This window comes from Arvicanthis niloticus, chromosome 12, assembly GCF_011762505.2.
Source record: "Arvicanthis niloticus isolate mArvNil1 chromosome 12, mArvNil1.pat.X, whole genome shotgun sequence".
Classification (NCBI taxonomy): Eukaryota; Metazoa; Chordata; class Mammalia; order Rodentia; family Muridae; genus Arvicanthis; species Arvicanthis niloticus.
Genome location: NC_047669.1, coordinates 72,550,653 through 72,567,877, shown reverse-complemented (window position 1 = coordinate 72,567,877; position 17,225 = coordinate 72,550,653).

Here is a 17,225-nt window from a genome sequence, read left to right as displayed (position 1 = left end):
ATCATCCGAGGGACATTACCTTGTTTCCCTTTCCTACCTATCATGAATAGAGCGGTAAGGGATAAGACTGAGCAAGCGTCTGTGGAGCAGGATGTCAAGATCTTTGGGCACGTCCTGAGGAGCGGAGTGGCCGGAACATATATATGGTAGATCTTCTTTTAGAGTTCTGAGCATCGCCCCCCCCCCCACATTAATTTCCACAGGCTTCTCTAGAAAGGGAGAGAGAGGACACAGGTGCTATGAAGGGGGCAATAGGAAAAGGGGGAGGGGCTTTAACTGAGGGTGGAGGAAGAGGCCAATACAGAGGAAGATGCAGGGAGTGAGTGGGTGGGGGAGGATGAAGAACACCAAGGATGATTGGAAAAACCATAAGAAACATTATTTCATTTGTACTTAAGAACACACACAGCAACATATTAGTATACATGTAGACAAATTAAATCAATGAAGTTACACCTGGTGTGATAATGTTTCCCCAAAAGCCACAGACTAACAAAATCCCAGCGCCAGGCTGAGGAAGCCTCCCTCCAAGTTGTTGGTCAGTGGAGTCCAAGAGACTCCCTCCCCAAACAATACAGGCTGTTGCCGTTGCCCTCAGCCACCTCCCAGAACTTGAAGGAGAGACTGTCTTGCTGAAGACCCCACACCCTTTGGACACAGGGTTGGAGGACTGTGAGGACTGTGAGGGAACTGAGCTGGACACCTCCTCCCTGGGGACTAAAACTCCCAGAGTTTCTGAAGATGCCAAGGAGAAAAGCAGTTAGTAGTCCCACCCCTCTGTAAGGCCTGCAGACCACAGAAGTGACCAGCTTGGCAATGTACCAATGTGGAGATGAGGGGTTAGGGAGAAGCCATGGTCAGGAAACCCTATCAACAAGGCTTGGTGACTCACTCCACATGGTCAAGTCAGGTCTAGAGCAGCCTAGGACTCTGTTGGTCATCTGAGCTTGAGGGGCTTCATGGACAAGGAGTCACCTGCATCTCCATCTGAAATGGAAACCGGGGTGCGGGTCACTGGGTATGTTGAATTGGAGGCGCATGAGGGGCCTGTGGAGGATGGTCCAGTGTCCACTGATGCTGTCCAGGGCCTCAAGCCAGAGTGCTAGGCTGCTCACTACACACTGCAACCACACACTAGTGGAGTGGAGATCACTGCAGGAGCAGGAGGAATTGCCACGGGGTCTCTGGCTGAGGACAGACCCCTCCCCCATCCCAGGCCCCACTGAGGTGGATGTTTATGCTCGTCGGTGAGAAGGGTCCATGGCTACCGTGTGGAAGATCTGCTTCACAGCTGTTCACGCTTATTAGCTTGATTCTGAGATGCTGTCTGCCTCCCTTCGGCTCACTCACAACCCATTGTTTAAAAATTCCCAGGATGGGAGTGAACAGACAGCTCCCCCAATGCCAAATTGGTCAAATTAGGGGGATGGCTATCTGTTTAACCTACCCCTGTGGTTATTTGGTGCAGATGGTGTGGTTGGCATGCTGGCTGGTGGGCTCCGTCATATGTGCAGGTAGAGTGTGGAGCAGGGTGGATACATGAATGGTCATCATTGTTGGTACCCTGTGGCCTCTTTTTTTTTAAAAAAAAATTTTGTTTTCATTTAGAAATGCCTGATAACCCATGCTAGCATGTGCAGGAATGGAGATAACAACTTCTAAGAGAAAAACGACCTGGTTCTTATTATCATATTGCATTACAGTGAACATTAGCTCACACTGCCAAGAGTGCTATGTCAGATATCAGGCTAGACTCTTTCTAGTTTCTCACTAAGATACATGATTCTTTTTTTTAAAAAAAAATATTGATTGATTGATTGACTTATTACATCCCAGGTTTCCCTCCTTCTTCTTCTCTCAGCCTTGTCCCTCCCTCTTCCCTCCCTCCCCCAAGACCTCCCATCCAGTCCTCCTTCCTCTCTCTTCAGAGAAGGGAAGAGCCCCATGGATATCAAGCAGCTCGGGCCATCAAGTGGCAGTAAGACAGACACCTCCTTCCCTATTAATAAGGCTAGAGGAGGCAACCCAGAAGGAGAAAGGGGTCCCAAAGGCAGACGACAGACGGTATGGCCCCTGCTCACACAGAATCTCACAAGACCAAGATACACAATGGTAATGTAGACACGTGATCCTTAAACGCTGCAGTTTGTCTGGATTAAAACTCTGATTTCTCCTCCTTTAAACTTTAGTCATTGTGCATGTTACTCGGCCTCTGTCACAGTTTCCTGAGAGAATCAAATACAATCACAGATAGAAAGCTTTGGCAACATAGCAAAAGCTTAAAAAAAAAAAAAAAAAAAAAAAAAAAAAAAAAGGAACTTACCCGTGTTCCTTACAAACTCGTGGTTTTGTGCCTCAAAGTTGTTGTCTGGCAGGCTAGAGGGTTAGCGCAGTCCGTGAAGCACCTATTGAGCAAGTGCGAGCCTGGGTTTGGTCCCCAGGATCCTTGTAAAAGATCCAGAAGTAGTGGCACATGCTTATAATCCCAGTTCAGAGAGGAGGAGACGGTAGGCTCGCCAGCTAGACAGCCCAGACTCATTTGTGAGTCCCGGGTCCCACTAAGAGACCCTGTCACAAAAAGCAGGTGGACGGCAATTGAGGAGTGACATCCAAGGCTGACCTCTGGCCCCCACGTGAATGCACTGCACATGTCTGCCCATCTGTAAAGACATGTAAAGTTGTGCAGACACACACAAAACAAAAATCTAATTAAAATGGTTGTGGAGAAATAAAAGCAAAGACATATTTATAAACAATTGTTAGCATGATAATCTTCAGCTCTCGGCTGCACTGATTCCAAAGGTTTAGTTTTTCTCTATTAAACCAATTAATCCTATTTTGTTTTGTTTTGCTTTGTTTTTTCCTTCAGATATGTTTTCTTAGGTCTTCTTTTGTCTTCATTAGGGTGAAACCAGCTACTTTCCTGTTCATGTTTTGAAAAATTATTTCCTCCTTTAAATCACAAACATGCCTCAGTTTATTTACTGGAATGTACTTGGAATTCTAGGAAATTTTTTGGAGTTATTGCCCAAGCAGGGCCGCCCCACCCCCACTCCATTACCCTGGTTTTACACCAAAACATTCAATTTCACTTTTCAGGAAAGTTTTCCACAATCCCCTCGCCTGATAGAGAAGGCATTCTGCCTCCAGCCTGGCATTTTATGAAGAATTAAAAATAATGAATCCGGCAGAGATACGGAGGGAGGCTAATTTGGAAACCTGGAACGATCGCTTTTAATTTGTTGACAATGTGGTGTTTGTGGGGGAGGGAGGGGGCCAGGGCACAGGATGGCCATGCTGGGGGGAGGGAGGGGCCAGGGCACAGGATGGCCATGCTGGGGGGAGGGAGGGGCCAGGGCACAGGATGGCTGCGCTTGTCTGGGCCTTGTATTAATGGAGCAGCAGCTGAATTACGTGTTCAGAGCGCACACATCAAAGACCATCATCTGAGATCTCATTTCTTCTATTCTGCAGTGTCAAAGGTGGCTGCAAATATATCCAGCACTTTCTGGGTGGCATTGTTTAGGATGCTGGCCCCAGCAGATGGCCCCAAAATGTACCTCAGCCTGATAGAGCAGGGACCACATGGGATGGCATGTCTCCTCATTAGCAAACAGAAAAGAAGGGGGAAAAAATAGAAAGCAGGATGAGAAAGGAGAGAGATGAAAAGAATACACAAAGACATTTACATATTTACATTGTCTCCCTTGCATCTCAAACTCCCCCTTAGCCGGAGTGTCAGTGGGCTTCCTCCTTCTGTTTGTCTGTTTACTTGTGCTAAATAGATTATGGTAATCAGGCACATAAATGCACGCAACTGTTACTATGGCATTTTAATCACGGACTTTTTCACTGGAAGCCTTCATTAGAATTCCCATAATCTTACTTGTTAGTGTAACAAACAGTAATAAATGCCAAAGAGCTTGGATTAAGACAGGGGCCTATCAGGCTTTAAAAGAGGAATATGGAAATGTTGTTGAATCTCTGCATTACTTATTGAAATGTCACATAAACAGTTCGAGATTCGAAATAGCTTACTCATTATCCAGAGAGGGACGCGGGCAACCTGAGCACGGTAATGATGTCTTTCTACGGAGCGCTGCAAACATATGGCTTCCATACATACCAGGCTCCGACAGACCGGATGGTCTAATGTACAGCCCTGGCTCAGGCCGTGCAGGGTTGATCCCTCATGTGGTTATATCAGAGGTGGGGCTTTGGGGAAAGGGAGAGGACTGTGTTGACTCTGACGTTATCATTGCTGTTCCGACTGTGATGGGAACTCAACTGGAAAGTTTGTTATAGCATTTCCTTTATTTCACGCTCCCAGTAAGCAAGGGAATATCTGAATAGATAGATGCACGCCTCTTAGTTCTCATTAATATTACATTTTGCAAGATTATTTGGTAAATATCTGGGAAAAAAACTGTAAAAAAACATGTATGTATGTTCTAGTGAACAGCATCACGGCCGTGTGTTTGAGAGTAAGTCACTTTTCTTAAGTTAGTGTGGAAAGAGACCCATGCATGTCTTGAACATGTGGGATTATCAGCCCTTGCTGCCCAAATTCCGAACTTAACTATTATGCCCTAAGTGGTGGGGATATACCCTCATGTCAGAGCAGCCCAAGATGTAGGGCTTAAATCATCAATCTGTTATTATCTTTCTTGATTCTGGAAAAACAAACAAACAACAACAAAACAAAAACAACAACAACAAAAAAATCAAACAAAAAATCAAAACAACAACAACCCCCCCCCCAAACTATAAACAAGGGTGTCATAACATAACTTGTTGACAGCCACTCTGCCCCAAGCTTTGGGGCCACTATGTTGAGGGTTGCACTGCCCCACATTTGGGGGCCACTATGTTGCTGTCCACACTGCCCCACGCTTTGGGGCTAAGTGCTCTGGTCAAGAGAGAGAGAGGGGGAAGAAGGGGAAGAGATGCTAAGAATGGAGACAAGACAGAGGGTGTGATCAAGTCTCGTTTCTCATTTATTGTCTCTCTTATTGTCTTCTCTTATTGTCTCCTCCCTTGCAAGGAAGTCCTGGGTATTTATAAGCACAAGCAGGGGAACACAGCTAAAGACACTTTACCCCTGCACCATGCAGCTGGGGTCACTAACAACAAAACAAGCTATGTGGGATAAACAAGATGTTTATCAGAGTGTGCTCAGCTGTTGTAGGCTGTTGAAAAACAAAGTCTCTATCAGGGTATATGGCTCCAGATGGCTGCAAAGTTGATAGCTGCTTTCTGCTAAAAGTTGGCTCCCAACAATAACTGTCATGAAACCCGTCCTAAATATGGGACCAACGAATGATGCAGCCAGGACTCGACCACAGCCCCTCTGTCTCAGACGGAAAGGAGCTCTGTAGATTGAAAGGTCAGAGGTCAACAACTCCAGCTGAGTCCCTGACTTCTACCTACCCAGGGCTGGGTTGCTCACATTGGCCTGTTTGTGACAACTCTCTTTCAAAGTTCTTCCCTTGGCTCAGGGTGGTGGCTCACACTGTGAACTTTGGAGCAAGACTGTGATGCTCCAATGTACCTGGTGTCCTCATGCTAAGGAGAAATACCATGCAGTGCTTTAACCACTGCATAAAGATTTGTATAGCCCCTGGTCAGTGTCCTGGACTGATCGAGTTGCCAGGAGCACCCTGCAGGTAAAGGAGGTACCCTGGTCTCTATCATCATGAAGCCCAAAGATTTTAAAGAATGTAAAAGACAATTTGGTCAACCCTGGCATGCAGAAAACCCTGGATTAACTAGAATTCCTTATGTAATGCTTGGCCCTCTGGAAACCGCTTAAGCAAAAGCAATTTGGCAGCAGATGCAATGGGTAGCTGGGTTTTCCCTCCTGTGCGGTTAGACTCCAGTGCACGCTGTCTGGTTCCTGGAATCTCACCCTGAGCTCCTCCCTCTGCCTTCCTTGGTGGTGGTTTGCAACAGCAGTGCCAGGATTCTGCCCTACCAACCTAACCATTAAAACTGGAGAGTTTCACCTCCAAACAATTGGCTCCTCAAAATATATACTGGTTCTGGACCAGTCAGACACCTGTGGCCAGGCCCAGACTATACATCATCCTGGGGAGGTGTCATAGTTAGCTTCCTATTGCTGTGATAAACACCATGGCCAAAAGCAGCTTGAGAGGGAGAGGGATTATTTGGTTTATGCTTCCACATCACAGGTCATCACTGAAGGAAATCATGAACTCAAGCAAGACAGGAACCTGGAGGCAGGAACTGATGCAGAGGCATGAAGGGGTGTTGCTTACTGGCTTGTTCCCCATGGTTTGCTCAGCCTGCTTTTTTATACAATTCAGGACTACCTTCCCAGGAATGGCACCTCCCACAGTGGGCTGGGCCCTCCCACATCAACTTATTAATCAAGAAAATGTTCCCACAGACTTGCCCACAGATACTTTTTCAATTCATGTTCCCGCTTGTGTCAAGTTGACAGAAAAGTAACAGCCACAATGGGCCCAGTTGTACCCACTACACCCGAGTGGACTGAGGTTGAGGAGGGATGTTCACTTCCATCCTCCATCTGTGAGGAACTGGTGCCAAGGTGAGAAGAGGCTGCTGGGTGCTAGTTATTGTTTCTCTGGTGGCAGAAACCTGCAGGAATTAGATGAATCTTTGTTCGGGGATGCACAGGCTGAGACTCAGCAAGGCCTTGTGCTGGCTCACGGTTGTACCGATATAACAGGGTTGCCATCTACAGAAAGTCCATGCTAGTGGGTCCCTCGCATTCCCTCACTGTGGCACACCAACTGTAAAGGGATGTGCATAGACACGGGAGTGGGGAGCCGCCTTCTCCTTCCTTCATCCTACTCTTATAAATTTTGGTGGGTCTGTGTCAGATGGAGGCCCAAGTTCCAGGGTATCCATGTTGAGTGGAGACTGTTCTCCTGGGGACACAGGGCACCATAATGGGCTCTCCTACACTCCCAGACCCCAAACCATGGAGTCAGGGCCTGGTATTTAACTGGGAGGCTCAAGAGCTAGCTAGCTCTGCTAAGCACCTCGCCTGTGCTGAATTGGGCTACAGCTTCTCCTGGCTGGGGCTCGTTTTCACCATTTATAATGGTGAGACAAGAAAGCCCAAGCCCTCTTTCTAGAGGGTTAACATTGCTTGAGTTCCTAGGTGTGTCCCCTCTACTCACTGATGGCTATAGTTGTCACCTGGAAGTATTACTTGGCAGACCAAGGGAACAGCTGAGACATTAGTTAGAAGCTTAACTCAATGAAATATTCCAACTTGGGGAGAGGCTTTCCCACTTATCCTTAGAGTCACGACCTTAGGTCTGTTTTGTGATTTTGAGAAAGCCATCGGGGCAAGCAAATGTGGGGAGCCAAGGGTCAGCACCTGGGCAGGGTGTAACTCTTAGAACCTGCATCCGGGGTAAACTGCTGAGTTCAGTTTTCTGTACCTTCCCTCCCATCTACTGGCAAGGTCCTCAAGGAGAGAGAGAGAGAGAGAGAGAGAGAGAGAGAGAGAGAGAGAGAGAGAGGAGAGAGACAGAGAGAGAGACAGAGACAGACAGAGAGAGAGACAGACACACACACACACAGAGAGAGAGAGAGAGAGAGGAAGGACACCATCACACATCATTTCTTTGATTAGTTTGTGCATCATCCCAAAGGTGCTTTAAAATGGAAGGCTCAGCCAGGCAGTGGTGGCGCACACCTTTAATCCCAGCACTTGGGAGGCAGAGGCAGGAGCATTTCTGAGTTCGAAGCCAGCCTGGTCTACAGAGTGAGTTCCAGGACAGCCAGGGCTACACAGAGAAACCCCGTCTCAAAAAAACAACAACAAAAAATGGAAGGCTTGGTCTACTGAGTGAAACAGGAGGTACCGTTGGAATGGTGTCTCGTAGAAGGCCACGTGGATTCTAGGACTCCCCTTCCTCTCTTGCTTTGACTCCAGGTCATAATCTTTTGGTCCCATCCTCAACCATCTGTACTGTGAGGTGTTGCAGTCAAAAGCCAGTTCTTGCCAAAACTGCTACACCATTTGAACGTTGAACCTACACCTGAGGCTAAAATTACTTCTCCTTCTAAGTCAGTTGCCTCAGATGTCTCCTTGTTGTATTACTACAAGGAGTAAAGGGAAAAAAAAAAAAAAATAACAGCTCAAAGTAAAAATTCGAGCAAGCTGCTCAGGAATTCCCCAGTTTACAACAAGCCTAAATTGCCATTTGTTTTCAGCTCTGTACTGTCCAGGGAGAACCACACAGCTTTTCCCCCACCCCAGCCCTCCTGGCCTCCATATTCTTCTGCTTCCTGGGTGGTTGGAGGCTGTCATATCTTGAACACCAAGAGTTAGGCTGAACATATGTGAACCTTTCTTAATCCTGCTAATCTTTCTTCAAAAAACCTTTCTCCCTCTGTAGGCAGCATCCAAGCTGCAAAAGGAGGGCAGAGCCAGCCCCAGCATTTTAATGACAAGTAATCCCTGCCTGAGGGGGAGGGGATAGCCACCTCAGCTGGAGATGGGGCTGATGAGCTAATAGGTAGAAAGAACTGCCCTGTTACGTTGTAATTGCCACCACTGGGGGGGGGGGGGGCGGCAGATGAGATCTGAATGCTTGGGGGAATACAGTTTGCTGTGTGTGGCGCGTTCATGGTGGCTATTACATGGTAGTTAGTTGTGACACAGAATGACCAGCTGCGTGGTGGCAATGGGAGTTGTACGAGTCCTTTCAAGCTGATTAGAGAAACTGAATAGACTCAATGGATGCTACTTGTGATCTGCAAAGTTCATTCGGGTGTTGAGACTTCGTTCTCTCTGTGTCTTTTCCTCTTTCTCTACAAAGAGCAAATTGCTCCAGAGAGTGAGTGTCTCTTTACAGAGGGCAGTGTCTCTCCAAGGATGATATAGTATGACTCAGTTCTTGTACATTTGTGTGTGTGTGTATGTGTAAAGGGGTATGTCCAGGCCAGAGGTCAACCTTGGGTGTCATTCCTCAGGTTCTTCCTTGTTTTTGAGACAGGGTCTCCCATTGGTTGATTTGGAGCTTTCTGACTAGAGAAGTCTGGCTGGTCACTGCCCAAGGGATCCACTTGTCTTTATGTTGTGTGACACTATTTCTGGGAAGAATGAATAAGTGTCTACTCACCTCATTTAGGGAGCACGTGGCAGACCAGAGTATGGATACCACTAAAGTCCAATTTAGTGAACCAATGAGTTTTGCAGGGATTATTTATAGGAATGTGGGTGAGAGGTTACTTACAGGAGCAGAAAGACTCAAAGCTCATCGCAGCATGGATGATGGCTCACAAAAGCTGGGAACCTGGAGCACACTGGTGAGGCTTCAGGCAGCTCAACAGGTTGGGGAATATCTTTCCTTGGCAGCTCAGGTGATTTGAGCCTCTTCCAGGCAACTTGATGATCTTCCAGGCTACTTGGTCTGAACCTCCTCTAAGTAGCTCATCTGGTCTGAGAGTAACTCTTGGAAGTCTTCTTCATCTTCTTGGGGAGGGAGGGAACTAGTGAATCTGGTCAGTTTTAGGAACTTCCTGAAGCTATTTTGAGAGATTTACTTCCTGTCTTAACAGCTTCCCTGCAAGATGGAGTCTGTAACCTCCCTGTAAACATCCTAAAGAGATTCCCTCCAAGAAGGAAAGTTTTTATCTTACAGGAAAATTTTATACAACACTCCGCCTCACCAGTGCTGGGGTTTCAAGCACATCACCACACCCAGCTTACATTATTATTAGGCTTAGGTTTGCTTTTTATGTGTATAGGTGTTTGTCTGCAAGCATGTGTATGTCTGGTGCCCACAGATTTCAGAAGGCATTGGGTCCTCTGGAACTGAAGTTACAGATGACTGTGAGCCACTGTATGGGTACTGGGAACTGAACCCAGATCTTTTACAAGAGCAACAAGTGCTCTTTATCACTGAGCCAACTCTCTAAACCCCATTCCCAACTTTACTATAGAGGTTCTGGGGAATCAAACTCTGATCCTCATAGTAGTTTTTGGCATTTGCAGAACTAAAGTTAGATAACCTTGTAGAATTCATTAGTGGTGTTGAATAGTAAATATTCACTAAGAGTTGCTGGTAGCAGGGAAATCTGTGGGCCAGTGAAGGCAACTCCTCCCTTATGGCTCAAGAATTAAAAATCAAAACCATAACCCAAAGGACACATGCTCACAGAACTTGGCCTTGTGCAGAGGCAGCACCACAAGGCTGGGAGAAAACAAGTCCTAGATATATATAAGATCTGTCTCAAGTCCTGCCAGGTGAAGGATGCAGAGGACAGAGGACCAGTTTAGGATGGTGAGGTGTGTACCTACCTGTGCATTTTTGCTAAAGAAGACAGACGGGTAAGCACGTGTAGTAGCTACTCCCGGTCAGTTGTTGTGTTTCTCCTGTATGAGAATCAAGACTACTGTTCTGTATAGCTGTGGATTTGGCCTCAGCTATATCTATCAGTGACCATGGTGGCCTTTGTCAGACTCTCTAGACAAGAACAAATACAACAGGCAGGCAGACTCACCAAGAGAGAGAACTACAGCTACAGTGTAGTTAGCCTTAATTAACTTAATGTATTATAAAATTAAGAGAGCTCCCTTGTAGTGACAATCTTGAGAATTTTGGTTTCTTTAAAAAAAAAACACACAGAGACATATTTTAACAACATGCTTTCATTTTAATCCCAGGTGTGAAGATATGGAATGTGTGCAGCAGCTGAGTATGATTTACCTCGTGCTCTAGCAGAGGCGTGGTTTTGCCAGCTGCAGATAGTTTCTTGTGATTGTGTGATGTTTAGAACTCTGGAAAGCTTTCTCTGAGGACACATAAGTGCTAGGTCTCCTGTAGGCAGTTGGTGGTTGTTGGTCATCCACAGGGGTTGGATGTGGTTTGTTAGCAGTCATGCTTAAAGAAGAAACCAAAGGAAAGAAATCAGATTCAGGAATCTTGTTCTCTCTCCCCTCTAGCCTTCTTTCTCTCCTGTCTAGTGATGGTGAAACTGGGGGGAGAAAGGGAGGGAGAAAGAAAACCCACAAAGTAGCTAAGACATGCTACTGTGTCTGTCTGTTGTTTAGTCAAGATGGTATCTCTAGAAATATCATACCTCTGAGGAGCACAGATGGCTAACAAATCCTTCTGAAAGTTACAGAGTAACACTTGATGGTGTTGATGGGTAAGGGTTCCTGCAATTCTGTCGAGTTTCTTTGCTTCACAGTTAGCAGAAAAGAACAGAAGAGAGACTTTATTTCTGCTTGGAATTTCCTCCCTCTCTCACTCACTCCCTTCTTCCCTCCCTCCCTCCTTCCCTCCTTCCCTCTCTTTCCTCCTCTTCTCCCCTTCTTACAATAGGGAATATAATGGCTGTTGTAAAACAACATGAAGCAAGTATGAAATACTTTATAAAGTGCACAAGAAAGCACAGAAGTATCATTTCCTGAGAGAAAATAATTCTGAACTTGAAAATAGGATACACGAATAAAATGGGGGACTATGGGTGGATAGGAGAAATCAGAAAATGAAGCTTGAACACTCTGAGAGCGAGACACAAATCTTTGCCCTTTTTAATTTTTTGGCATCTAATGTGATAACTGACTTTTAGAATGTGCCTAACTCATACTTGTTGAAAGGCAAGAAGGAAGAGTAGAGAGGAAAAGAGGGAGAGGAGAGGAACAGAGTAAGGCTGATACCTGTTTTAGATTGTGCGACTTCAGCAAACCCCAAAGATAACCAACCTCCATCAACAGCACAGGCTGGCTCAGGCTCACGGTGTGGGGGTGTCAGCTGTGACCAGCCGGCTCACTGCTTTTGGTTCTGCCATGGTGTGTAAGCCAGTGTTCTATTGCTGTGAAGAGACACCATGACCATGGCAACTCATATAAAGGAAAGCATCTAATCTAACGGGGGCTTGCTTACAGTTTCAGAGGGTTAGGACATAGTCATGGAAAAAAGCGTGGCAGCAGGCAGGCAGACACGATACTGGAGGAGCCAGATTTCTGCATCCAGATCCGAAGGCGGCAGGAAGAGAGCGCTGCTGGGCCTGGCTTGGGCTTATGAAACCTCAAAGTCCACCACCAGTGACATGCTTCCTCCAATAAGGCCACACCTCCTAATCCTTTCAAATAGTGCCATTCCCTGGTGATAGCGCATTCAAATATAAGAGCATTCAAATATAACAATATATAAGGAATATCTCTGCACGTCCCACACCACTAGACTCCTAAGAATTTCACTGAGGTAAATGGTCCTTGAATTATTATTATTTAACTTTTTACTTTTGGTGAATTTTACAAGCACCCAAATCCCACTCACCTCCCCTACCCCTCTTACTTGCCCTCTGCCCTTGCAACATCCCCCTCAAAAGAAAAAAAACTCATTGTGGAAACTAGAGTGTGTCACAGTGGGCCCCACAGTACATCCTTTGGTCCACACATCTTTGCTTGCAAATGCTCATTGCAATGACTCACTGGGCTGGTACAAGGCCTATGGCTTTTGCTGCACCATCAATAATAGATCGTCACAGGGACTCCTTTGGATGTCCTGCTGTTGGCTTGAGTCTTGGAGATCCTGCAGCTTTGGATCTGTCGGACCAGGCCCTTCATGCTCTCCAGAAGTTCATTGATAGGGTAGATGTTGGGGTGGGCCAACTCAAAGCTCTGGACCTGGGCCTGAGCTGGTCCGGCTGCTAGCTCTCCCACACCCATCACCAGGGTGAGTTCTGCAGCTGGCAAAAGACAGAGCCACTCATATGCATGCCAGCAGGGCCAGCTCTACTTTACTGTCTAGGGGAAGTGCAGGGCCTGTTCTCTCAAGTTCTGTAGGTGGCTGGGGATGAAAAGGGAGGAGACAATCTCTTCTTCACCCACATGATGGCTGTTCTTATTCAAACCACCACACATAGGGAATGCATCTTAACAGAAGCATGTGGTGAACTCAAACCACTCACTTCATTGTGAGTCAAGATGAGAAAAAGGAAGGAAAGAAAGAATGGGTGAACACCCACTAGGTACATCTCTGATGACCTGTGGCCCTCCCATTGAAGACACTAGACACTTGAAGGCTCCACTGCCCTCTTATGGCACCAAGCTAGGGACAAGACCTTAAATACACAGACCTTTGGGGGACACTTATCCAAATTATAGTAATGTATAGTCTCTCTAGGTTTCAAATAAACAGATCCTTTGTTTTTAATAAATGGTATAAAATTCTATAGAAAAACTAAGTGGGCATCATATTGAACAATGTCATTGAGAATCCCTAAGTCTCTATCAATTAGCATGTATTTTGTAGCTGTCAATCATTTCCCTATACTTTTCAGTTTCACTTATTTTGTAGTCAAGGGAAGAAGATTACAAGTTCAAGCCCAGCTTGGGCATCTTGGGGGTGGCTGAAGATGTAGCTCAATTGTCCTGCTTCAGTATTCAAGTACCACACATCTTCAAAAAATACATAAAGTTGGAATTCCTAGGCTATTTATTTTTTAAATTATTATTATTAATTTTGTTTTGTTTGTTTGAGACAGGGTTTCTTTGCCTTAACTATCCTGGAACTCATTCTGTAGACCAGGCTAGCTTCAACTTAGAGATCCACCTACCTCTGCCTCCCAAGTGCTAGGATTAAAGGCTTGTGCCACTCCACTCAGCTTTCTAAACTCCTGACTACAAAACTCTTTATAACATTTGATTAAAACAATTATCTTTTTTGGGTTGTGGCTGTAACATGGTAGACGGCTTTCCTAGCACATGCAAGGCCCTGCATTTAAGTCCTAGTACTGAAAAAGGGAACATTTTATTGGCTTAATAATTTGTGTCCATTTTATGCCTGCTTCCAACATAAAGGAACTGAAGAGGCTTACAATCAAAATATGTACATGGCATGAATAAGAAAGTTGGAAATAAAAATGAAAAATTATGGGCAGAGGAGGGAAATGATACTATGTAGGTGAATGAAGCTAACATATTCATTCATTGATCCAAGTTATTCATTCCGATGAATTTGTGGACCTATGTGCTAAGTACTTAGAGTATTATAGTCAACAAAATAGCGTTCAAGTGAAGAAGAAAAGTATCATGCATACAGCTGCAGAAGAAAACAGTAGTCTGTTCCTGAGTAGATTGATGCTGTAAGGTGAGGGAAGCCTTGACTGGTGGTCAAGGAAGCCATCCCAGAAAGAACACCCATGCAGCCCTTAAGGGTCAGCTGATATTAGTCCCATGGGAGACACACTGGAAACGTGAACAAAAGGCTGGTGAGGATGAAGCCCAGGGGAGCCTAGTGATTGAGGGAAACCTGTGTTTGTGAGCAAGGGCCATGGTGCTGGATCTGTGGGTCACTGATACAACCTGAACTGTGTCCCTCCAAGAAGAGGTGCTAGAATCCCAACCCCAGAACCTTAAAGTGTGGTCTCATTTGTGGGTAGGCCCTTCACATAGGTGGTGAAGTTACAACATGGTCCTTAGAGTAAGATCTAATTCAGTATTGTTTCAGTTCCTATAAAAAGTGGGGATTGGGGGCAGAGAGCTGAACACAGAACAAATGTCACACGAGGTAATGTCCATTAACAAGCCAAGGATGGACACTTGGAATAGGTCCATCTCTCCCAGGAAGAATCAAGTCCAATCTCACTTTGATTTTAGACTTGTGGCCTCCAGGGCCATCAGAAAATAAATGTGGGTATTTTAAAGTCACCAAATGTGCAGTACTATGTTGTGTAACAGGCAGGTTAAGGTGTTTGCTTTATTTTAGGAACAATGAGACACAATAAAAGAGTTTCAAGTGGGGGAATGAAATCATTTAATTAATGTCACATGAAAACGGTTGCACTAACTATTGGGTGGATAGTGGACAAGGGGGGCATTGTTTCCTGTCCTTGAGTAGGGGAGCCTTTTCATCTCCTATGGTAAGAGCCTTGACTGAACCCCATAACAAAAGACAAATTAGTAAGGAAAAAAAGTGTAAAAATTTTACTTAACTAGGGGCTGTAGAAGTGGCTCAGCAGTTAAGAGCACTGACTGCTCTTCCAGAGGTCCTGAGTTCAATTCCCAGCAACCATATGGTGGCTCACAACCATCTGTAATGGGGTCTGATGCCCTCTTCTGGTCTGTCTGAGGACAGCTACAGTGTACTCACATGATAAATTAAATAAATAAAATTTTCAAAAATGTAATTTAACTAAATTTTAAGACATGAGAGACTTCAGATCCAAAGACTCAAGAGAACTCTATGTTTTTATGCTTAGGTTCAGTGATGTTTGGGTATAGAAGCGTGATTGGATAAATAGGGTAGAGCCTGGGATGAACTGATGTGGAAGGTCTGCCCAGTATCTTCCTGGCTCTCGGAGTAGTGTTGCTTTCTCCCAGGTATAGGGCAGGACACCTGTCATGTGAGGGCATGGTCATCTATTTCCAGGGAGGGGTAGGCCAGAGTGCTAGTTTTAAGAAAAAGTCCGACCGCAGTTCAGAACAGATCACTCCAGACCACGAGGTTCCAAGGGGGAGGAGGTTTATTCAGGGGATAGGGCAAAGGTGGGGAGAGGAAGGTGGAAGAGATAAGAGAAAAGAGAAGTAGAGGCCGGCCATGACCACGTGGAGAGAGAGGAAGGTGGGGGAGGGGACAGAGAGGCAATAGGGTAAAAGAGAGAAAGAGAGTAAGAGATTAAAAGAGAGAGGAGGGGGCAAGCAGCCCCTTTTATAGTGGATCGCCTACCTGGCTGTTGCCAGGTAACTGGGGAGGTGGCGTTTAGACAGAATACTAACACAGAGGACCCTTTTATAGTCCATTCTCAGAAAAGCCGAGAGGAGCTAAGACTGGTGATACATGCCTGTGATTCCTGTACTCATGAGGCTGAGGCAGGAGGGTTGCAGTTCAAAGCCTGGGTTCCATAGAAAGGTCTGGGCAAGACTTAGAGACCATACCTCGTTAAAGAGAAAAGGAAGGGGGTCGGGTAATCTCTTGTACAGTGTGTGGAAGCAGCACCTGTCAATCAAAAACTGACGGCCTATTAGCAAAAGGCAGGAAGTAAAAGGTGGGAGTTCCGGTAAAGAGACTGGAACTCTGGGAGATAGTCAGAGGTGGGACTTTCACTCTGGACTCTGAGGAAGTGGGCACGTGAAATTGAGGAGGGTAAGTAGCCTTGTGGAAAGCACAGAATACTTTAAACGGGTTTTATAAGCTTCAAGCTAGTTGGGAAATAACCTAAAGCTAATGGCTTAAGCATTTATTCATAAATAAATAAGCCCCCGAGTTGTTATTTGGGAACTGGGGTGTGCGTGAAAAGACCCAGGGTACAGAAAGGAAGAAAGGAAAAGAAAAAATAAAAAGGAAAGTGAGAAAAAGAAAGAAAAGAAACAGGAAAAGGAAAGTGGCCTTTTGTTTTGATTTTTTTTTTCTGAGTTTTGAAGGGATCATATTTTGGGGTGACGTGTTCTGAGTCCTGAGACCCTTAGGGCAAAAATCAAAGCATTTATGATGTATATAATTTTTATATCAAATTTATGACAAAATTTTAAGTTAATATTTTTTTAGACTAGCTCTAATACACCTACAAATACATACATACATACATACATACATACATGCATGCGTACATACAATCAGAGCAATTTTAACATGGCCTCTCGGATGTGCTCGTTGTCATTCTTGCTTCTTGGCGAGAGGGTATACTGCAGGAAGGTGGTGCCAGTGTGGAACTTGTGCATGTAAACATTCTCAGCCTTGTGCAGAGTTCAGAACCCCAAGGCTCACATAAAAAGCTGGGAGTGGAAGTGTGTACCTGTTATCCCCATGCTAGGGAGGAGGAGCTGGGAGGAGCCTGTGGGCTCATCAGACAGTCAGTCTAACCAATGAGTGAATTCTAGGTTCCATGAGAGACTCCACCTTAAAGAGTGGAACTCACAGAAGTGTTCCTATCAACCTCTAGTCTCTGCATGTGCGCGCGCGCACACACACACACACACAAAGAGAGAGAGAGAGAGAGAGAGAGAGAGAGAGAGAGAGAGAGAGAGAGCGCTGCCAAGGTTAGCAAAGCCTTCAGAAGCTGAGTTTTAGGATTGGGGTTATTTATTTTGGGGCCAATCCCAAATCCCCCTTAACCGGCTTCATGGTAAAGGGAATCCCCCAGCTCTGTGCAGCTCACCTGAAGCCATCTGTGATACCGAATCAAGGCAAGGAATGAGCAGAAGCCACAGAAAATAATGGTTTTTCCTTGTGTGAAAAAAAATCATCTTCCATTCCTAACAGTGAACT